General features: G+C 46.5%; 1 protein-coding gene across 5 annotated transcripts in view; it reads left to right on the top strand.

Moving 5' to 3' along the window:
- The window catches only part of LOC139229753 (polypeptide N-acetylgalactosaminyltransferase 6-like), an 80,636-nt gene extending 66,565 nt beyond the window's left edge, over window positions 1-14,071 (top strand). Inside the window, exons 4-17 of one of the 5 annotated variants that reach the window (XR_011587794.1) lie at window positions 4,304-6,719; window positions 8,298-8,464; window positions 8,664-8,693; window positions 9,675-9,723; window positions 9,919-10,028; window positions 10,219-10,269; window positions 10,536-10,583; window positions 10,774-10,820; window positions 11,787-11,835; window positions 12,129-12,176; window positions 12,367-12,430; window positions 13,232-13,280; window positions 13,573-13,620; window positions 13,813-14,071. The gene's annotated coding sequence lies outside the window, so the exon portion shown is untranslated. The other 4 variants (XR_011587791.1, XR_011587792.1, XR_011587790.1 and 1 more) reach the window with 4 other exon arrangements.
- The last annotated feature ends 1,356 nt before the right edge of the window (window positions 14,072-15,427 follow it).

The following is a 15,427-nucleotide window of genomic DNA, read 5'->3' as shown; positions in this document are numbered from 1 at the left end:
TGGCATAGCTTCATTCATGTGATTCCAGTAGGGGGCCACCCACCCTATCCCTTTTCTCCCCCCCCCCCCCACACCTAGGAGGATGATGGCTGGTTTGAGGCACGGCTCAACTAGCCAATCGTTGCGCACAGCGTGCTAGGGATGGTCAGAGCCCAAGCTGACCAGCTGAGGAAGCACCTTAGGAACAGTCTTCCTAAGACTGGTAAGGAGCTCAGGTGGAGGGAGAGAAAGACTTGCATTTATATAGTGCTGTTCATGACAACCAAACGTCTCAATTCTTTTTGCAGCCAATTAAGTACTTTTGAAGTGTAGTCACTGCTGTAATGTGGGAAACATGGCAGCCAATTTGCGCACAAGCAAACTCTTACAATGACCAGATAATCTGTTTTTGTTAAGTTGATTGAGGGATAAATATTGGCCAGTACACTGGGGATAACTCCCCTGCTCATCTTTGAAATAGTGCCATGGGATCTTTTACATCCACCTGAGAGCATCTGGGGCCTTGGTTTAATGTCTCATCCCAAAGGCGGCACCTTCAACAGTTTAGCCTAGATTTATGTGCTGAAGTTCCTGGCGTAGGACTCGAACCCACAACCTTCTGACTCCAAGACAAGTGTGGTGCCCACTGAGCCACAGCTGACAGAGAGATGAAGGAAGATAGAAAAAAGGACACAGTGCATTTTCTTCTTGAGTATAATGTCAACTAGACTCTGGAGACTATTCGGCAGAAAAATGCATTTAATCCTAATAAGGATAGTGTGGTGTGGTGATTTTCTATGCTATGAGGATAACAAAATAAGTTAAAATTGATTGCACTCATTATTCTGGTCGTTCACACCTCAGAACATCCAAACTGTTTCACAGCCAATGAAGTACTTTAAAAAGTGACCATACCTTTTTTTTTAATGTGGGCAACGTGGAAGCCGATTTGCACACAGCAAGATCCCATAAACAGTAATGTGATAATGACCAGAAATTCCATTCTAATGAATGTTGGTTGAGGGATAAATAGTGGCCCTGGGCAGTCGTGAGAACTCACTCAGCTCTTCCCACATTGCAACAGTGACTGCATTCCAAAAAGTCTTTCTGTTTGTAACCTTGGTAATATATTTATCTCTAAATGAGCTTCCTGCCACTTATCAGGCCATTGCTAAGATCAGATATTTCCACCTGTGACTCTATCCCTGCTGTAGCTCATCTGGTGAAACTTTCATCCACGCCTTTGTTACCTCTAGATTCAACTCTTTCAATGCACTCCTGGCTGGCCTCCCACATTCTACACTACGTAAACTAGAGGTGATCCAAAACCCGGCAGCCCATGTCCTAACTCGCACCAAGTCGTTCACCCAACACCCCAGTGCTTGCTGACCTACATTGGCTTCCGGCTAAGCAAACACTCGATTTCAAAATTCTCCTCCTTATTTTCAGATCCCTCCATGGCCTCACCCCTCCCTATCTCTTCTTCCAGCCCCACAACCTCCCGCCCCCACTGAGGTGTGTGTTTGTGTATTGTGGACTAGCTGTGCATTCCAGTAATTTACACAGGGGGAGGAATGAAAGTGCATTTGTTGGCCATTCAGCCCCTCGAGCCTGCTCTGACATTCAATAAGATCGTGGCTACCTCAGCTTTACTTTCCTGAACTATCCCCTTATCCCTCGATTCCCTTAATATCCAGAAATCTATTGATCTCTGTCTGGCATATACTCAAAGATTCAGCCCCCACTGCCCTCTGAGTGAAACAGTTTCTCCTCATCTCCGTCCTAAATGGCTGACCCCTTATTCTGAGACTGTGACCCCTGGGTCTAGGCTCCACAGCCAGAGGAAACATCTACCCTGTCAACCCCTGTAAGAATTTTGTATGTTTCAATGAGATCACCCCTTATTTTTCTAAACGCTAGAGAATATAGGCCTAGTCTACTCGATCTCTCCTTGTAAGACAACACCAACCGGCCCCAATCCCAGGAATCAATCCAGTGACATTTCATTGCACTCCCTCCATGGCAAGTATATCCTTCCTTGAGTAAGGAGACCAAAACTGTATACAATAGTCCAGATGCAGTCTCACCAGGGCCCTATATAATTACAGTAATTTTTTTTGCTGCTGTATGGCCCGTTCAAAATACCGGCGTGCAAAGTTTTGTGAGCTAAAGCCAGCTGCGTGACTGTCAAGGAACGTTGCTCGCAGGTCTCCGGGCCTGCAGCAAGCATTTGCCCCCTCACAGGTTTGTTCCGGTGCGGTGGACCAGGCAGGGAGGTGGGGAGAAAGAGCAGTGTTGTTATGAGGGTCTTTGGGGCACAACGACATTCGGTCCCTCTTCCCTTTGCTGGGGCAAATTGACTGGGCTGCTCACTTTCAGTTGGTGTTGGTGTGTAGCATGTACGTACAGGAATTGGCTCGGCTGTGATTCCGGTCAACCCTTGCGAAGAATAGCCACTTGTGGAAATGTATCTATAAACGGCAACAGAACTGGATCCCTGCTGCCCCCCGCCCCCAGAGAGCTGTGGAGGCTGGGTCACTGAATATATTTTAAGGTGGAGATACAGATTTTTGAACGATAAGGCAGTCGAGGGTTATGGGGAGCAGGCTGGGAAGAGTGGTTATGTTACTGGACTAGTAATCCAGAGGCCCGGACTAATGATCCGGAGACGTGAGTTCAAATCCCACAAGGGCAGCTGGGGAATTTAAATTCATAAGAACATAAACAGGAGCAGGGGTCGGCCATTTGGCCCCTCGAGCCTGCTCTGCCATTCAATAAGATTGTGGCTGATCTGATTGTGGATTCAGCTCCACTTCCCTGCCCGCTCCCCATAGCCCTTGACTCTCATCTTTCAAAAATCTGCCTATCCACCTTAAATATATTCAATGACCCAGCCTCCACTGCTCTCTGGGGTAGAGAATTCCAAAGATTCATGACACTTGGTGAGAAGTAATTCCTCCATTCCTGTTTTTAAATGTGCGCCCCCTTATTCTGAAACAATGCCTCCTAGTTCTAGATTTACCCCCTCGAGGGGAAACATCCTCTCTGCATCTACACTGTCCAGCCCCCTCAGAACCTTGCACGTTTCATAAGAACAGAAGAAACTGGAGCAGGATTAGGCCATATGGCCCCTCGAGCCTGCTCCGCCATTCAATAAGTTCATGGCTGATCTGATCGTGGATTCAGCTCCACTTCCCCGCCCACTACCCATAAACCCCTTATCATTTAAGAAACTGTCTATTTCTTGTCTTAAATTTATTCAATGTCCCAGCTTTCACAGCTCTCTGAGGCAGCAAATTCCACAGATTTACAACCCTCCTGAGAAGAAATTTCTCATCTCGGTTTTAAATGGGTGGTCCCTTATTTTAATATTATGCCCTCTAGTTCTAGTCTCCCTCATCAGTGGAAACATCCTCTCTGCATCCACCTTGTCAAGCCCCCTCATAATCTTACACGTTTCAATAAGATCACCTCAATCTTCTAAACTCCAATGAGTATAGGCCAACCTGATAAACCTTTCTTCATAAGACAGCCCCTTCATCTCAGGAATCAACCTCATGAACCTTCTCTGAACTGCCTCCAAAGCAAGTATCTCCCTCCTTTTTTAAATAAGGAGACGAACTGCATGCAGTACGTCAGTACCCTGTACAGTTGTAGCAGGACTTCTCTGCTTTTATACTGTATCCTCCTTGCAATAAAGGCCAACATTCCATTTGCCTTCCTGATTCCTTGCTGTACCTGCATGCTCACTTTTTGTGTTTCGTGTACAAGGATCCCCAGGTCCCTCTGTACCTCAGCATTTTGTAATCTCTCCCCATTTTTCCTACCCAAGTGGATAACCTCACATTTTTCCCACAGTTGACTAAATGGGGAATTAAAAATAATGTAGTGAAACTATAGCGCATTGTCTCAAAATCCACCTGGTTCACTAATGTCTTTTTGGGGAAGGAAATCTGCTGTCCTTAGCTGGTCTGGCCGACATTTGACACTCGACCAACAGAAATGTGGCTAGCTTGTAACTGCCCCTCTGAAATGGCTGAGCAAGCCATTCAGTTGCACCAAAAAATTACTACAAAGTTGTATCACCACACGGACTGCAGCAGCTCACCGCCCTCTTTTCGAGGGCAACTAGGGATGGGCAATAAATACCAGAATTGTCGGCGATGTCCACATGTTATGAATGAATAACTTGTGTTTTTTTTTTAAAAGTGGGGGGGGGGGGGGTGTTGTTGAGAAATCTTATTTCTCCTGTAACGCTGCAATACTTTGTGTTTGTGATGTGATCTCTCTGGGATTCATTGATTTTAATGTGACTACATTACAGTGTTGCCATGAAAAGTTCCCTCTTAACTCCAACCAAAATTTGGGAATAGCTTGTCAAAGAAGAGAGAGGTAGGCACTGAATGTCAAATATTGACAACCAAAGAATGGACAGAAAAATATTTATTTACCGGCACGGGTGGAAAAGCTGTTGTACCTTATTCGCAAAGAAAGCGTGGCAGTGCTCGTTGAATACAGTGTGAGTCGGCATTGAGAGTAAACCTGCATCCAAATATTAAAAACTTGTCTGCCGAAGGAACAGCAAAAAAAGCTGATGACATGGTTTGCAAAAAGAGCAGCTTTTTACTTCACCGGCACAGGATAGAATTAGGAGAACGAGCTAAGTGATTGCACACAATCGTCAAGAACAGAAAACCGTTCTGGTGGAGAATCTATAAAGAAATGTACAGCTGAATCTGCTGCCATTTTGTGCCCAGGCAAGCAAAAGCAGTTTGGGAGCATCTGTTTGTTGGATATCTGAGAACCACACATGTGCCAGGCTATGACCATCTCCAACAAGCAAGAGCCTGACCATTGCCCCTCAACATTCAATGGCATGACCATCACCGAATCCCCACCATCAACATCCAGGGGTCACCATTAACTGGACCAGCCGCATTAATACTGTGGCTACCAGAGCAGGTCAAAGGCTGGTTATTCTGTGGCGAATGTCTCCCCAAAGCCTTTCCGCCATCTACAAGGCACAAGCCAGGAGTGTGATGGAACTTGCCTGGGTGAGTGCAGCACCAACAACACTCAAGAAGCTTGAACCCAGCCAGGACAAAGCAGCCCGCTTGATAGGCACCCCATCCACCACCTTAAACATTGACTCCCTCCACCACCGTGGCTGCAGTGTGTACCATCTACAAGATGCACAGCAGCAACTCGCCAAGGCTTCGGCAGCACCTCCCAAACCCGCAATCTCTACTACCTAGAGGGACAAGGAAAGCAGCTACATGGGAACACCCAGTCACCTCCAGTTCCCTGCCAAGTCACACACCATCCTGACTTGGAAATATATTGGCCGTTCCATCATCGTCGCTGGTTCACAATCTCAGAACTCTCTCCCGAACCACACTGGGAGTACCTTCACTACATGGACTGCAGCGGTTTAGCAAGGCAACTCGATCTCCAGGGCAATTGAGGATGGGTAATAAATTCCGGTCTTGCCAGGGGCACCCATATCCCATGAATGATTAAAAAAAAAAACTAGACCCACAGTTGAATAGTGAGGGAAACAATTTGGCATTCAGTTGTGATGTCAAAGACATGGCAGTTATTTTTCATTTGGGGTATCACCGAACATTTTGAGGTTAGGCCCGACTTGACGTCCATGCAGTCAATGAAAGATACGACCACAGGATCAGATTTATTGGAGGCTGTAAGTCAGTGGGCGTCACAATGTGCAGTGGAAAGAATTGGCGGAGGCCCAAATGAGAGGTCAAACATGTCGTATTACTGAAAAGTCAAGAGAAACCAATCCGAAGCCGAATTATATTTTACTGCATTGCATTATTTATCAAGAGCATCCTCTTTTTTTTTTTAAAGAAACGAGTGTTGTGAAGCAGTATCACATACGCTCTTACAAAAGTGGTCACCTACAAGCAAGCAAAAGGATCCGACCACAGGCAACTTTTTTTTACTCTTGTGAATTCGAGGGTAATCTGGCTTTGTTTGGATAAAGCTTTGAAACTGAGCACAGGAACTGGGAGCAGAGAGCGGTTTTGCTTTTTGAAAAGGATTTGCATTTTCTGCAGTTAAACGAAGAGGGTTGGCTCTCGAGATTTTGCATTCACTGTCGTGGGCCACATGAACAAACTGAATTTAACACTTCGCCGGGAGGGGGCGGGTGGTGGGGCTTTGTGCTTGTGATTTGCATCTACGGTGTCCAGTCACTTATGGCAGAGTTGCTCTTTTCTATCCCACCCCACCCCCCACCAGTTGGATTTAAAAAAAAAAAAACAGCAGTTGGGCCGTTTTCCCCACTCTGTGGCAGATTTCTGTTTGCGATGGAAAGCAGAGAGTGTACGTCATTGCTGCCCACTGAGTTTTCACTCCACCTGCAGGATTTCCGGGCAATGGAAAACTACCAGTCTCTGGTATCCTCACTGCTCTCTCTTGCTGCCACTGATGCTCCCTGTGACTCGAACTCGAGCTTCTCGACCCACAACGTGACACATCGGTGCCTCCTCCCAGGCTCCGCGCCTCTCCCGATGAACCAAGCTTTCCAAAGACGGGATCCTGCCCGGAAGATGCTTGTACTGTTTGGAGCAGACAGATATATGCGAGCAGACATTTTCTGTGATGAAATCAAGACACCGATCATCGTCTGAGAGATGACTAGCTTGCAGCAGTGTTCCGCCTTGCAACAACCGATAACCAGAGAACTGAAGGCAGGGATCAAGTCAACGCACATCAGAGTGAGTTTGTTTTTATTTAAACCAATTTTCAACATACAAGTGTAAGACTGTTTTGAGTAATCGGGGATGCTCAGGCAGGCAGAATTAGAGGCGTACAGATATTCTGGGGAGGGTGCTGGAGGAGATTAGAAGGGGCGAGGCCAAGGAGGGATTTGGAACCCAGAATTTTGAAATCGATGGCTCCCGGTTAAGTAACATTGTAGGTCAGCGAGCACAGGGGTGATGGGTGAGCGGGACTTGGTTCGAGTTAGGATGCGGGCAGCCAAGCTTTGGATCACCTCTGGTTTAAGTCGGGTAGAATATGGGGGGCCAGCCAGGAGTGCGTTGGAATAGTCAAGTCTCGACAAGGGCACGGATGAGGGCTTCCACAGCAGATGAGCTGAGACGGGCAATAAACACTGCTCAAAACAGCAGGACAAATTATTTTTTTGAAATAAATTTATTTTAAGATTTTCTTGTCTCTTAATCTTGTGTATAACTTTTAGAATTTTACAGCAGTTGAATAACCAGATTTGGTTTTAATTATGCATTCTAATCAATGGCTAGTAAATTTTGGGTAAACCTGTATCATTGTTAGCATGTTGTGTTGTATTTGATAAGTGTGGAAATGACATGAAGGGTTCATTTATACAATCAGTTTAGATGCAGGAAGAATGTTTCTGATGTTGGGGAAGTCCAGAACCAGGGGACACAGTCTAAGGATAAGGGGTAAGCCATTTAGGACTGATGAGGAGAAACTTCTTCACTCAGTGGTGAACCTGTGGAATTCCCCACCACAGAATTGTTGATGCTAGTTCGTTTGATATATTCAAGAGGGAGTTAGATATGGCCCTTATGGCTAAGGGATCAAGGGGTATGGAGAGAAAGCAGGAAAAGGGGTACTGAGGTGAATGATCAGCCATGATATTGAATGGTGGTGCAGGTTCAAAGGGCTGAATGGCCTACTCCTGCACCTATTTTCTATGTTACAATAAATGCTGTAACAAATGGGGAAAATTTAGTGCCCCTCCACACTCAAATTATAACCCACCCCTGTTTGAGTCACTCCTTAAAACCAAACTTTTTGGCCATTTTCCCCAATATTTCCTTATGTGGCTGTGTTTACTGTGAAGTGCCTCAGAATGGTTTATTGTGTTAGATGTGCTGTACAAGTTGCTGTTGCTGCCCCAGCTGATTTATTGCGTGTCAGAGATTGAACCGCAGATAACATAAATAGGAACAGGAATCAGCCATTGGGCCCCTCGAGTCTGCTCCACCATTCAATAAGATCATGGCTAATCTAACTCAATTCCACTTTCACGCACTATCTCCATATCCCTTGGTTCCCTTAATATCCAAAACGTCTTGAATATACTCAATGACTGAGCCTCCACAGCCCTGGGGCAGAGAATTCCAAAGATTCACCACCTGAGTGAAGAAATTCTCCAGTCCAAAATGGCCAACCCCTCATTCTAAGACAGTGACCCCTGGTTCTAGACTCCAGCCTGGGAAAAAATCCTCCCTGCATCTACCCTATTAATGCCTGTAAAAAATGTTGTATGTTTCAATCAGATCACCTCTCATTCTTCTAAACTCTAGGGATTATAGGCCTAGTCTCCTCAGCCAAGCTCCTGGATCCATGGCACCACATTGGACCATTCCATCGGGAGAGCTGAGCGACACCGGTCTTAATGTTTGTTTTACATCCATCCTGCAGGTGTGCGAGGGATGGGGCTGCGGATCGGAAGTTTCTCCCTTGCACTGAGGTACGTGAGGCATTGGTTATTACCGACCGAACGTCCGCGAGACTTGAGTGTTATGATGAAACTCCTATTTTGCTTTGCTGAGTTAGACATTGACGATAACCCGCAGCGCACTGAATGCTTCCAGGTGCAGGCTGCGGCCTGACCAGTCCCTGCCAGTGGCTGTCACCTCTGACCTCTCTCCTTTTTGTTTGTTCGGCAGGTTTGGAGGATGGAATCCAGCACGACACAGGTGCGGCAGTTCACTTGTTTTCCTGCAGGGTGGAATTGACATCCTGGCCGTTTGACATTTGCTGACTGTTGCTAGGCAACCGGTTCGGCAACACCTTGCTCTTTCAAATCCTCCGTGACCTCACACGCCCCCTCCCAGCTCTAACCTCCTTCAGCCCTACAAACACCCTTCCCCCCCCCCCCCCCGAGAGTTGTTACCTCTAGACTTGACTACTCCCAACGCACTCCTGGCTTGCCTCCCACATTCTACCCTACGTCAACTAGAGGCGATCCAAAACTCGGCAGCCAGTGTCCTAACTCGCACCAAGTCCAGCTCACCCATCACCCCAATACCCGCTGACCTACATTGGCTGCCGTTTAAGCAACGCCTCGATTTCAAAATTCTCATCCTTGTTTTCAAATCCCTCCATGGCCTCGCCCTATCTCTGTAATCTCTTTTGGCCTCACAGCCCCCCTCCCCGAGATGTCTGCACTCCTCTAATTAATTTTGCCCTCTTGAGCATCCCTGATGTTTCCTCCATTGGTAGTCGTGCCTTAAGCTGCCTCGGCCCCAATCTCTGGAATTCCCTGCCTAAACCCCTCTACCTCACTCCTCCTCCTTTTAAGATTAAAACCTACCTCTTTGACCAAGCTTTTGGTCACCTGCTCTAATTTCTCCTTTGAGGCTCTGTCAAATTTTGTTTGATTGCTAGTGAAGCAATTTGGGATGTTTTGCTATGTTAATGGTTTAATGGTGCTATATAAATGCAAGTTACTGGGATCCACCTGGGTTGGGTTCCTGGTCTCTGCTGTACTGCTCGCGGCCGAGGTAGGGCTGTGCTACAGTTGACCTCTCTATCCTTGGACTGGGGTGGGGGTGGGGGAGAAACCAGCTATAGCTGACACCAACCCCTCAAGTCAGGCCTGCACGCAACCGGTGGCATTGTTAGCTGCTCCTGTGCATGCAAAACTGGCTTTGTTTAACTTATTTCTTGTTTTACAGCGTGGAGAGACGGAACATCTTGGGACTGCTGACTCTGCGTTGTGGCCAGGTACTCGAACGATGATTTTGATCCGTGAGTTAAACGTATACCGAGTGTTAATGATATTTTACAGACTAGAGTTGCTGAGTTAAAGTTGACGATACGCACAGTGCTCTGAACACTCCTGGAGGTTGTGCAGGTTCTGTTTTGGCGGCCCTTGCGGAGGGGAAACGCTGTTTTAAAACGTTTCTCCTTGTCTTGTAGGTTAGTTGAGTGGGACAACTGGTGTCGTACAATTATACACAGCATTTACAGTACAGATAACAGGCCATTTGGCCCAACTGTTCGATGCCGGCTCCACACCATGGGATCAGGTGCGTGATCATTCATTGCAACCTGTAGTTTACGGTATTAACCGAGTTTTAATGATGACAGCTTACAGACTAGAGTTGCTGAATTAAACCTGATGATACACACAGTGCTCTGAATGCTCACCATCGCTATACCTCACCTGATGTACGTCTTGAGGGTAGCGCTTAATCTCCTCTTGTTTATATTTTACAGCTTAGAATAAAGAACGAGGAGCTGAATTATTTTTTTGCACGGCTCAGTGAGGTCAGTGGATTCCGTTAACTTTTTTTTTGTCAGCATTTAATACTGCAACTGTTAGGAATATTCTGAGTTGTCTCCAGTGAGCTTCAGTAGGGATTGGGGCCTTCAAAGAGAGGGGGTAACTTGGGAATGCTAATGATGACACTTACAGACTAGAGTTACTGAAATAACCCTGGTGATACTCACAGTGCTCTGAACGCTCCCGATTGAGATCTGTTGCTTGCTCTCCTGCTTGTAGGGGCCGTGTTTCACATTGTTTCTGTTTGCAGGTTTACCGAGCAGGATGGAAGAGTGTAAAGTCGGGTGCTGTTAACAAGGTATGTGAATAATTCACTAACGAGGACTTTTAACAGTAGCGGAGGTGTTGATGATGACACTTTACAGACTAGAGTTACTGAATTAACCCTGACGATAGACACAGTGCTCTGAACACTCCCAACTGCTGTGCATCACCCAGGGCAATACTGACAGCATACAGCAGTTCATCTTCTCTCTTCACTTTTGCAGAACAAGGGAATGCACAGGACGGAGGAATAACTTGAGGGGAACCAGAGGTGAGTGCAGAAACTTAACTTGTTTGTTGGCCTTTATTGCAGGTGGGGGTTATAGTACAAGTGAGGAAGTCTGGCTGCCATTACATAGGGCCTTGGTGAGACTGCACCAGGAGTACTGAGCACTGTTTTGGTCTCATGGAAATTTACAGCATGGGAGGAGGCCATTTTGGCTCCTCGTGTCCATGCCGCCTGACCCAAGAGCTATCCAGCCTAATCCCACTTTCCAGCTCTTGGCCCATAGCCCTGTAGGTTGTGGCATTTAAGTGCATTTTCAAGTATTGTTTAAATGTGTTGAGGGTTTCTGCCTCTACCATCCTTTCAGACAGTGAGTTCCTGACCCCACACCCTCCTGGGTGAAGAAATTTCCCCTTGAGTCCTCTCTAAACCTCCCCCCAATTACTTACATCTATGTCCCCTGGTTGTTGGCCCCTCTGCTAAGGGAAAATAGGTCCTTCCTATTCACTCTATCCAGGCCCCTCAATAGACCTCAATAAGGTGTCTCCTCAGCCTCTGTTCCAAAGAAACAACCCCAGCTTATCCAATCTTGCCTCATTGCTAAAATTCTCCAGTCCTGGTGGCATCCTTGTAAATCCCCCCTCCAGTGCAATCACAACTTTCCTGTAATGTGGTGACCAGAACTGATTGCAGTACTCTAGCTGTGGCCAAACTAATTCATTGATGTCTTCCTGCAGTCTACAACTTTCTTCATCAACCACACGGCCAATGTTTAGATCGTCTGCAAGTTTCTTAATCATGCCCCCTACATTTAAGTCTAAGTCACTGGTTCCATAGGGCTAGGTGGCTTCCATAGAGGAGGATTTAGATAAAAACAATGGTGTGTTAATGATGCAACTTTACAGACTAGAGTTGCTGAATTAATCTGGACAATTGAGTGTCACTACCGCTGTACCTCACCTGATGCCCATCTTGAGAGCAACATTTAATCATTTTGTTTCTATTTGACAGCTTGGAGTAAAGAATAAGAAGCTGAATCGTTCACACACAGCGCAGTGAGGTAAGTGGATTGTCATCGATCTCGAGCAAGCAGCAACTTTATGTTTTTTCGATCACGCTTTTGTTACGTCAATGTTTTAATATTGAAACTTGTGAATATTCTGAGTTGTCTCCAGTAGGGGTTGGGGCCTTGAAAGAGAGGGGTAACTTGGGAATGCTAATGATGACACTTACAGACTAGAGTTACTGAAATAACCCTGGTGATACTCACAGTGCTCTGAACACTCCCGATCGAGATCTTTTGCTTGCTTTCCTGCTTGTAGGGGCTGTGTTTCACATTGTTTCTGTTTGCAGGTTTACTGAGCAGGATGGAAGAGTGTAAAGTCGGGTGCTGTTAATGAGGTACGTGAATAATTCACTAACGAGGACTTTAACAGGTAGTGGAGGTATTGATGATGACACTTTACAGACTAGAGTTACTGAATTAACCCTGACGATAAACACAGTGCTCTGAACACTCCCGACTGTGGTGCATCACCCAGGGCAATACTGACAGCATACAGCAGTTCATCTTCTCTCTCCTCTTTTACAGGACAAGGGAATGCATAGGACGGAGGAATGACTTGCAGCCATGCTGTATACGAGAGGAACCAGAGGTGAGTGCAGAAACGTAACTTGTTTGTTGGCCTTTATTGCAGGTGGAGGGTACAGTACAAGTGAGAGTCTGGCTGCCATTACATAGAGCCTTGGTGAGACCACACTAGGAGTACTGTGCACAGTTTTGGTGTCATGGAAATTTACAGCATGGAAGGAGGCCATTTCAGCTCCTCGTGTCTGCTGGCTGACCAAGAGCTATCCAGCCTAATCCCACTTTCCAGCTCTTGGCCCATAGCCCTGTAGGTTACAGCATTTCCAAGTACTATTTCAATGTGGTGAGGGTTTCTGCCTCTACCACCCTTTCAGGCAGTGAGTTCCAGACCCCACAACCCTCTGGGTGAAGACATTTCCCCTCAAACAACCTCTTGTATTCCATGCCTTGACTAATAAAGGCAAGTATTCCATACTTAACCACCTTAACTACTGGGCCTGCTACCCAAATGTATTACCTCACACTTATCCTGATTGAATTCCATTTGCCACTGTTCTGCCCACCTGACCAGTTCACCAATGTCTTCCTGCAGTCTACAGCTTTCTTTATTATCAACCACACGGCCTAGGTTTGTATCGTCTGCAAACTTAATCATGCCTCCTAAATTCAAATCTTAAGTCACTGGTTCCATAGGGCTTAGGTAGCTTCTAAAGAGAAGGAATTTAGATAAAAACAATGGGTGTGTTATTGACACTCTACAGACTAGAGTTGCTAAATTAAACTGGATGATTGAGTGCTCACTACCACTGTACCTTGCCTCATGCCCATCTTGAGGGCAATATTTAATCATTTTGTTTCTATTTGACAGCTTGGAGTAAAGAATGAGAAGCTGAATCGTTCACACACAGCGCAGTGAGGTAAGTGGATTGTCATCGATCTCGAGCAAGCAGCAACTTTATGTTTTTTCGATCACGCTTTTGTTACATCAATGTTTTAATATTGAAACTTGTGAATATTCTGAGTTGTCTCCAGTAGGGGTTGGGGCCTTCAAAGAGGGGCTAACTTGGGAATGCTAATGATGACACTTACAGACTAGAGTTACTGAAATAACCCTGGTGATACTCACAGTGCTCTGAACACTCCCGATCGAGATCTTTTGCTTGCTCTCCCGCTTATAGGGGCCGTGTTTCACATTGTTTCTGTTTGCAGGTTTACCGAGCAGGATGGAAGAGTGTAAAGTCGGGTGCTGTTAATGAGGTATGTGAATAATTCACTAACTAGGACTTTAACAGGTAGTGGAGGTGTTGATGATGACACTTTACAGACTAGAGTTACTGAATTAACCCTGACGATAAACACAGTGCTCTGAACACTCCTGGCTGCTGTACCTCACCCAGGGCAATACTGACAGCAGTTAAAACTGGTCTCATTTTGTTTGCTCTCCTACAGGTTGCAGGAAAACTACAAGCCCAGATACTGGTGTCTTTCCACGTCGACAGTATAAGGGAGAGAATGGATAGTGTGAAGAATCTTCCCTTAATGCTGCTGCTTGCCTGGTTGAAGGCAACCTGCTCCTTTCCTTTCTCCCACCCCCCCCCCCCTGTCTGCGACTGCGTTGATTGGGTTTGTAAGGGTTAAGATGGGGACAGGCCCAGCACTGAGTGCGAGTGCATTTGCTCTAGCTGTTGTAGAGTTGTCTGTAATAAAATCAGTACAACTCTTGTGATGTTGCTGTTGTCTTTATTTAAAGTTGCTGCCGCCTTCACCTCTCACACTAACTTGAGTACTCAGCAACTAGCTTCTGCTTGAGCCCTGAACAATTGTATCAATCCCACTTTGTTTCCTAGCCACTGACTTCATCCCTCTCCCCAACTTCTCTCTGAGGCTAAACTGATCTGTTTGTAACTTTGGTGTCATATTTGACCCGGAAATGAATTTTCAACCCCATATCATTAACACTGCCTATTTCCACTTCCATAACATTGCCTGTCACTGCCCTTGTCTTAACTGATCCATACAGTTGTCACCTCTAGACCTGACTGGCCTCCCAAGTTCTAACCTACATAAACTAGAGATGATCCACAACGCGGTTGCCCATATTCTAGCTCCCACTAAGTCCCAGTCACCCAGCGTCTGTGCTTGCTGACCTTCAGTTAACTCATGTGAAGTGACTTTGAATATTTCACTGTTAACCGCGCTATATAAATACAAGTTCTCCGTTAAGCTAACATTTAAAGTTGGAACAGCCTGGCGGCTAACAACGCAGAGCACTGGGGTACTGATCTGTTCAGTGTGAGCTCCCTGTACAGGACATGTGCATTAATGTTCATTTTCATATATTTGGATTCTTGTTATTGACAGGGGGCGAGGAGCAAGGGTGTCATGGCAACAGGCTTGGTGAGCGAGCTAGACAGTCGCTTCTTCTCTGGGTTTTTGGGGGGAGTGGGGTGGTGGAGAGAGAGAGAGAGGGGTGTAGGTAAAGAGAAGTGGGAGAGTGTAGAATAGGTGGGATGTACTACAGCCTACCATAGGGCTAGATTTTCCCTAAGCAGTCTTGTCAGCGCAGTGACCTCAAGCACACTGACTTTGCACGCTGGCAAAAACTCACCGTATCCTGGCTGCTGCGTACAGTCCCCGGAGTTGTGGCGTCGGGCCAACAGGCCAGCGCACAAAGTACTGTCGGCACCTGCGCCTATGTTCAGTGAGAGTTACGTGCATGCTCCTGCCCTCCCAGCGCGTCCTGTGAGCAAGACCTGATGCTCGCAACCCCTGGCCGAAGGGCCGCCCTATCTCGCTGCACCCTATCCCTGGCCGAGTGGACTCCCGCACCACCTGGTGGCCGCCTGAATTCCTGGGCAGGTAAGGGCTTTGCTTATATTTTTTATTTAGTGGCTGTGCTTTAAACTTTTGATTGGGGGAGGGAGGAGGAGGAGGAGAGGTTTTTTTGGAGGGGTGGGAGAAGGAGGAAAGAGATGAGACTTCCACACCCAGGAGTTGTGACTCCCCTGGTCATTCGACATCCCCGTGCATGTCTTCCCTACCCCATCATAGGCCCAATGGTAGG

The sequence above is a fragment of the Pristiophorus japonicus genome, chromosome 19 (assembly GCF_044704955.1).
Source record: "Pristiophorus japonicus isolate sPriJap1 chromosome 19, sPriJap1.hap1, whole genome shotgun sequence".
Classification (NCBI taxonomy): Eukaryota; Metazoa; Chordata; class Chondrichthyes; family Pristiophoridae; genus Pristiophorus; species Pristiophorus japonicus.
Note: the sequence above shows the minus strand (reverse complement) of the source record. Positions and strands in the feature narration are given on the sequence as shown.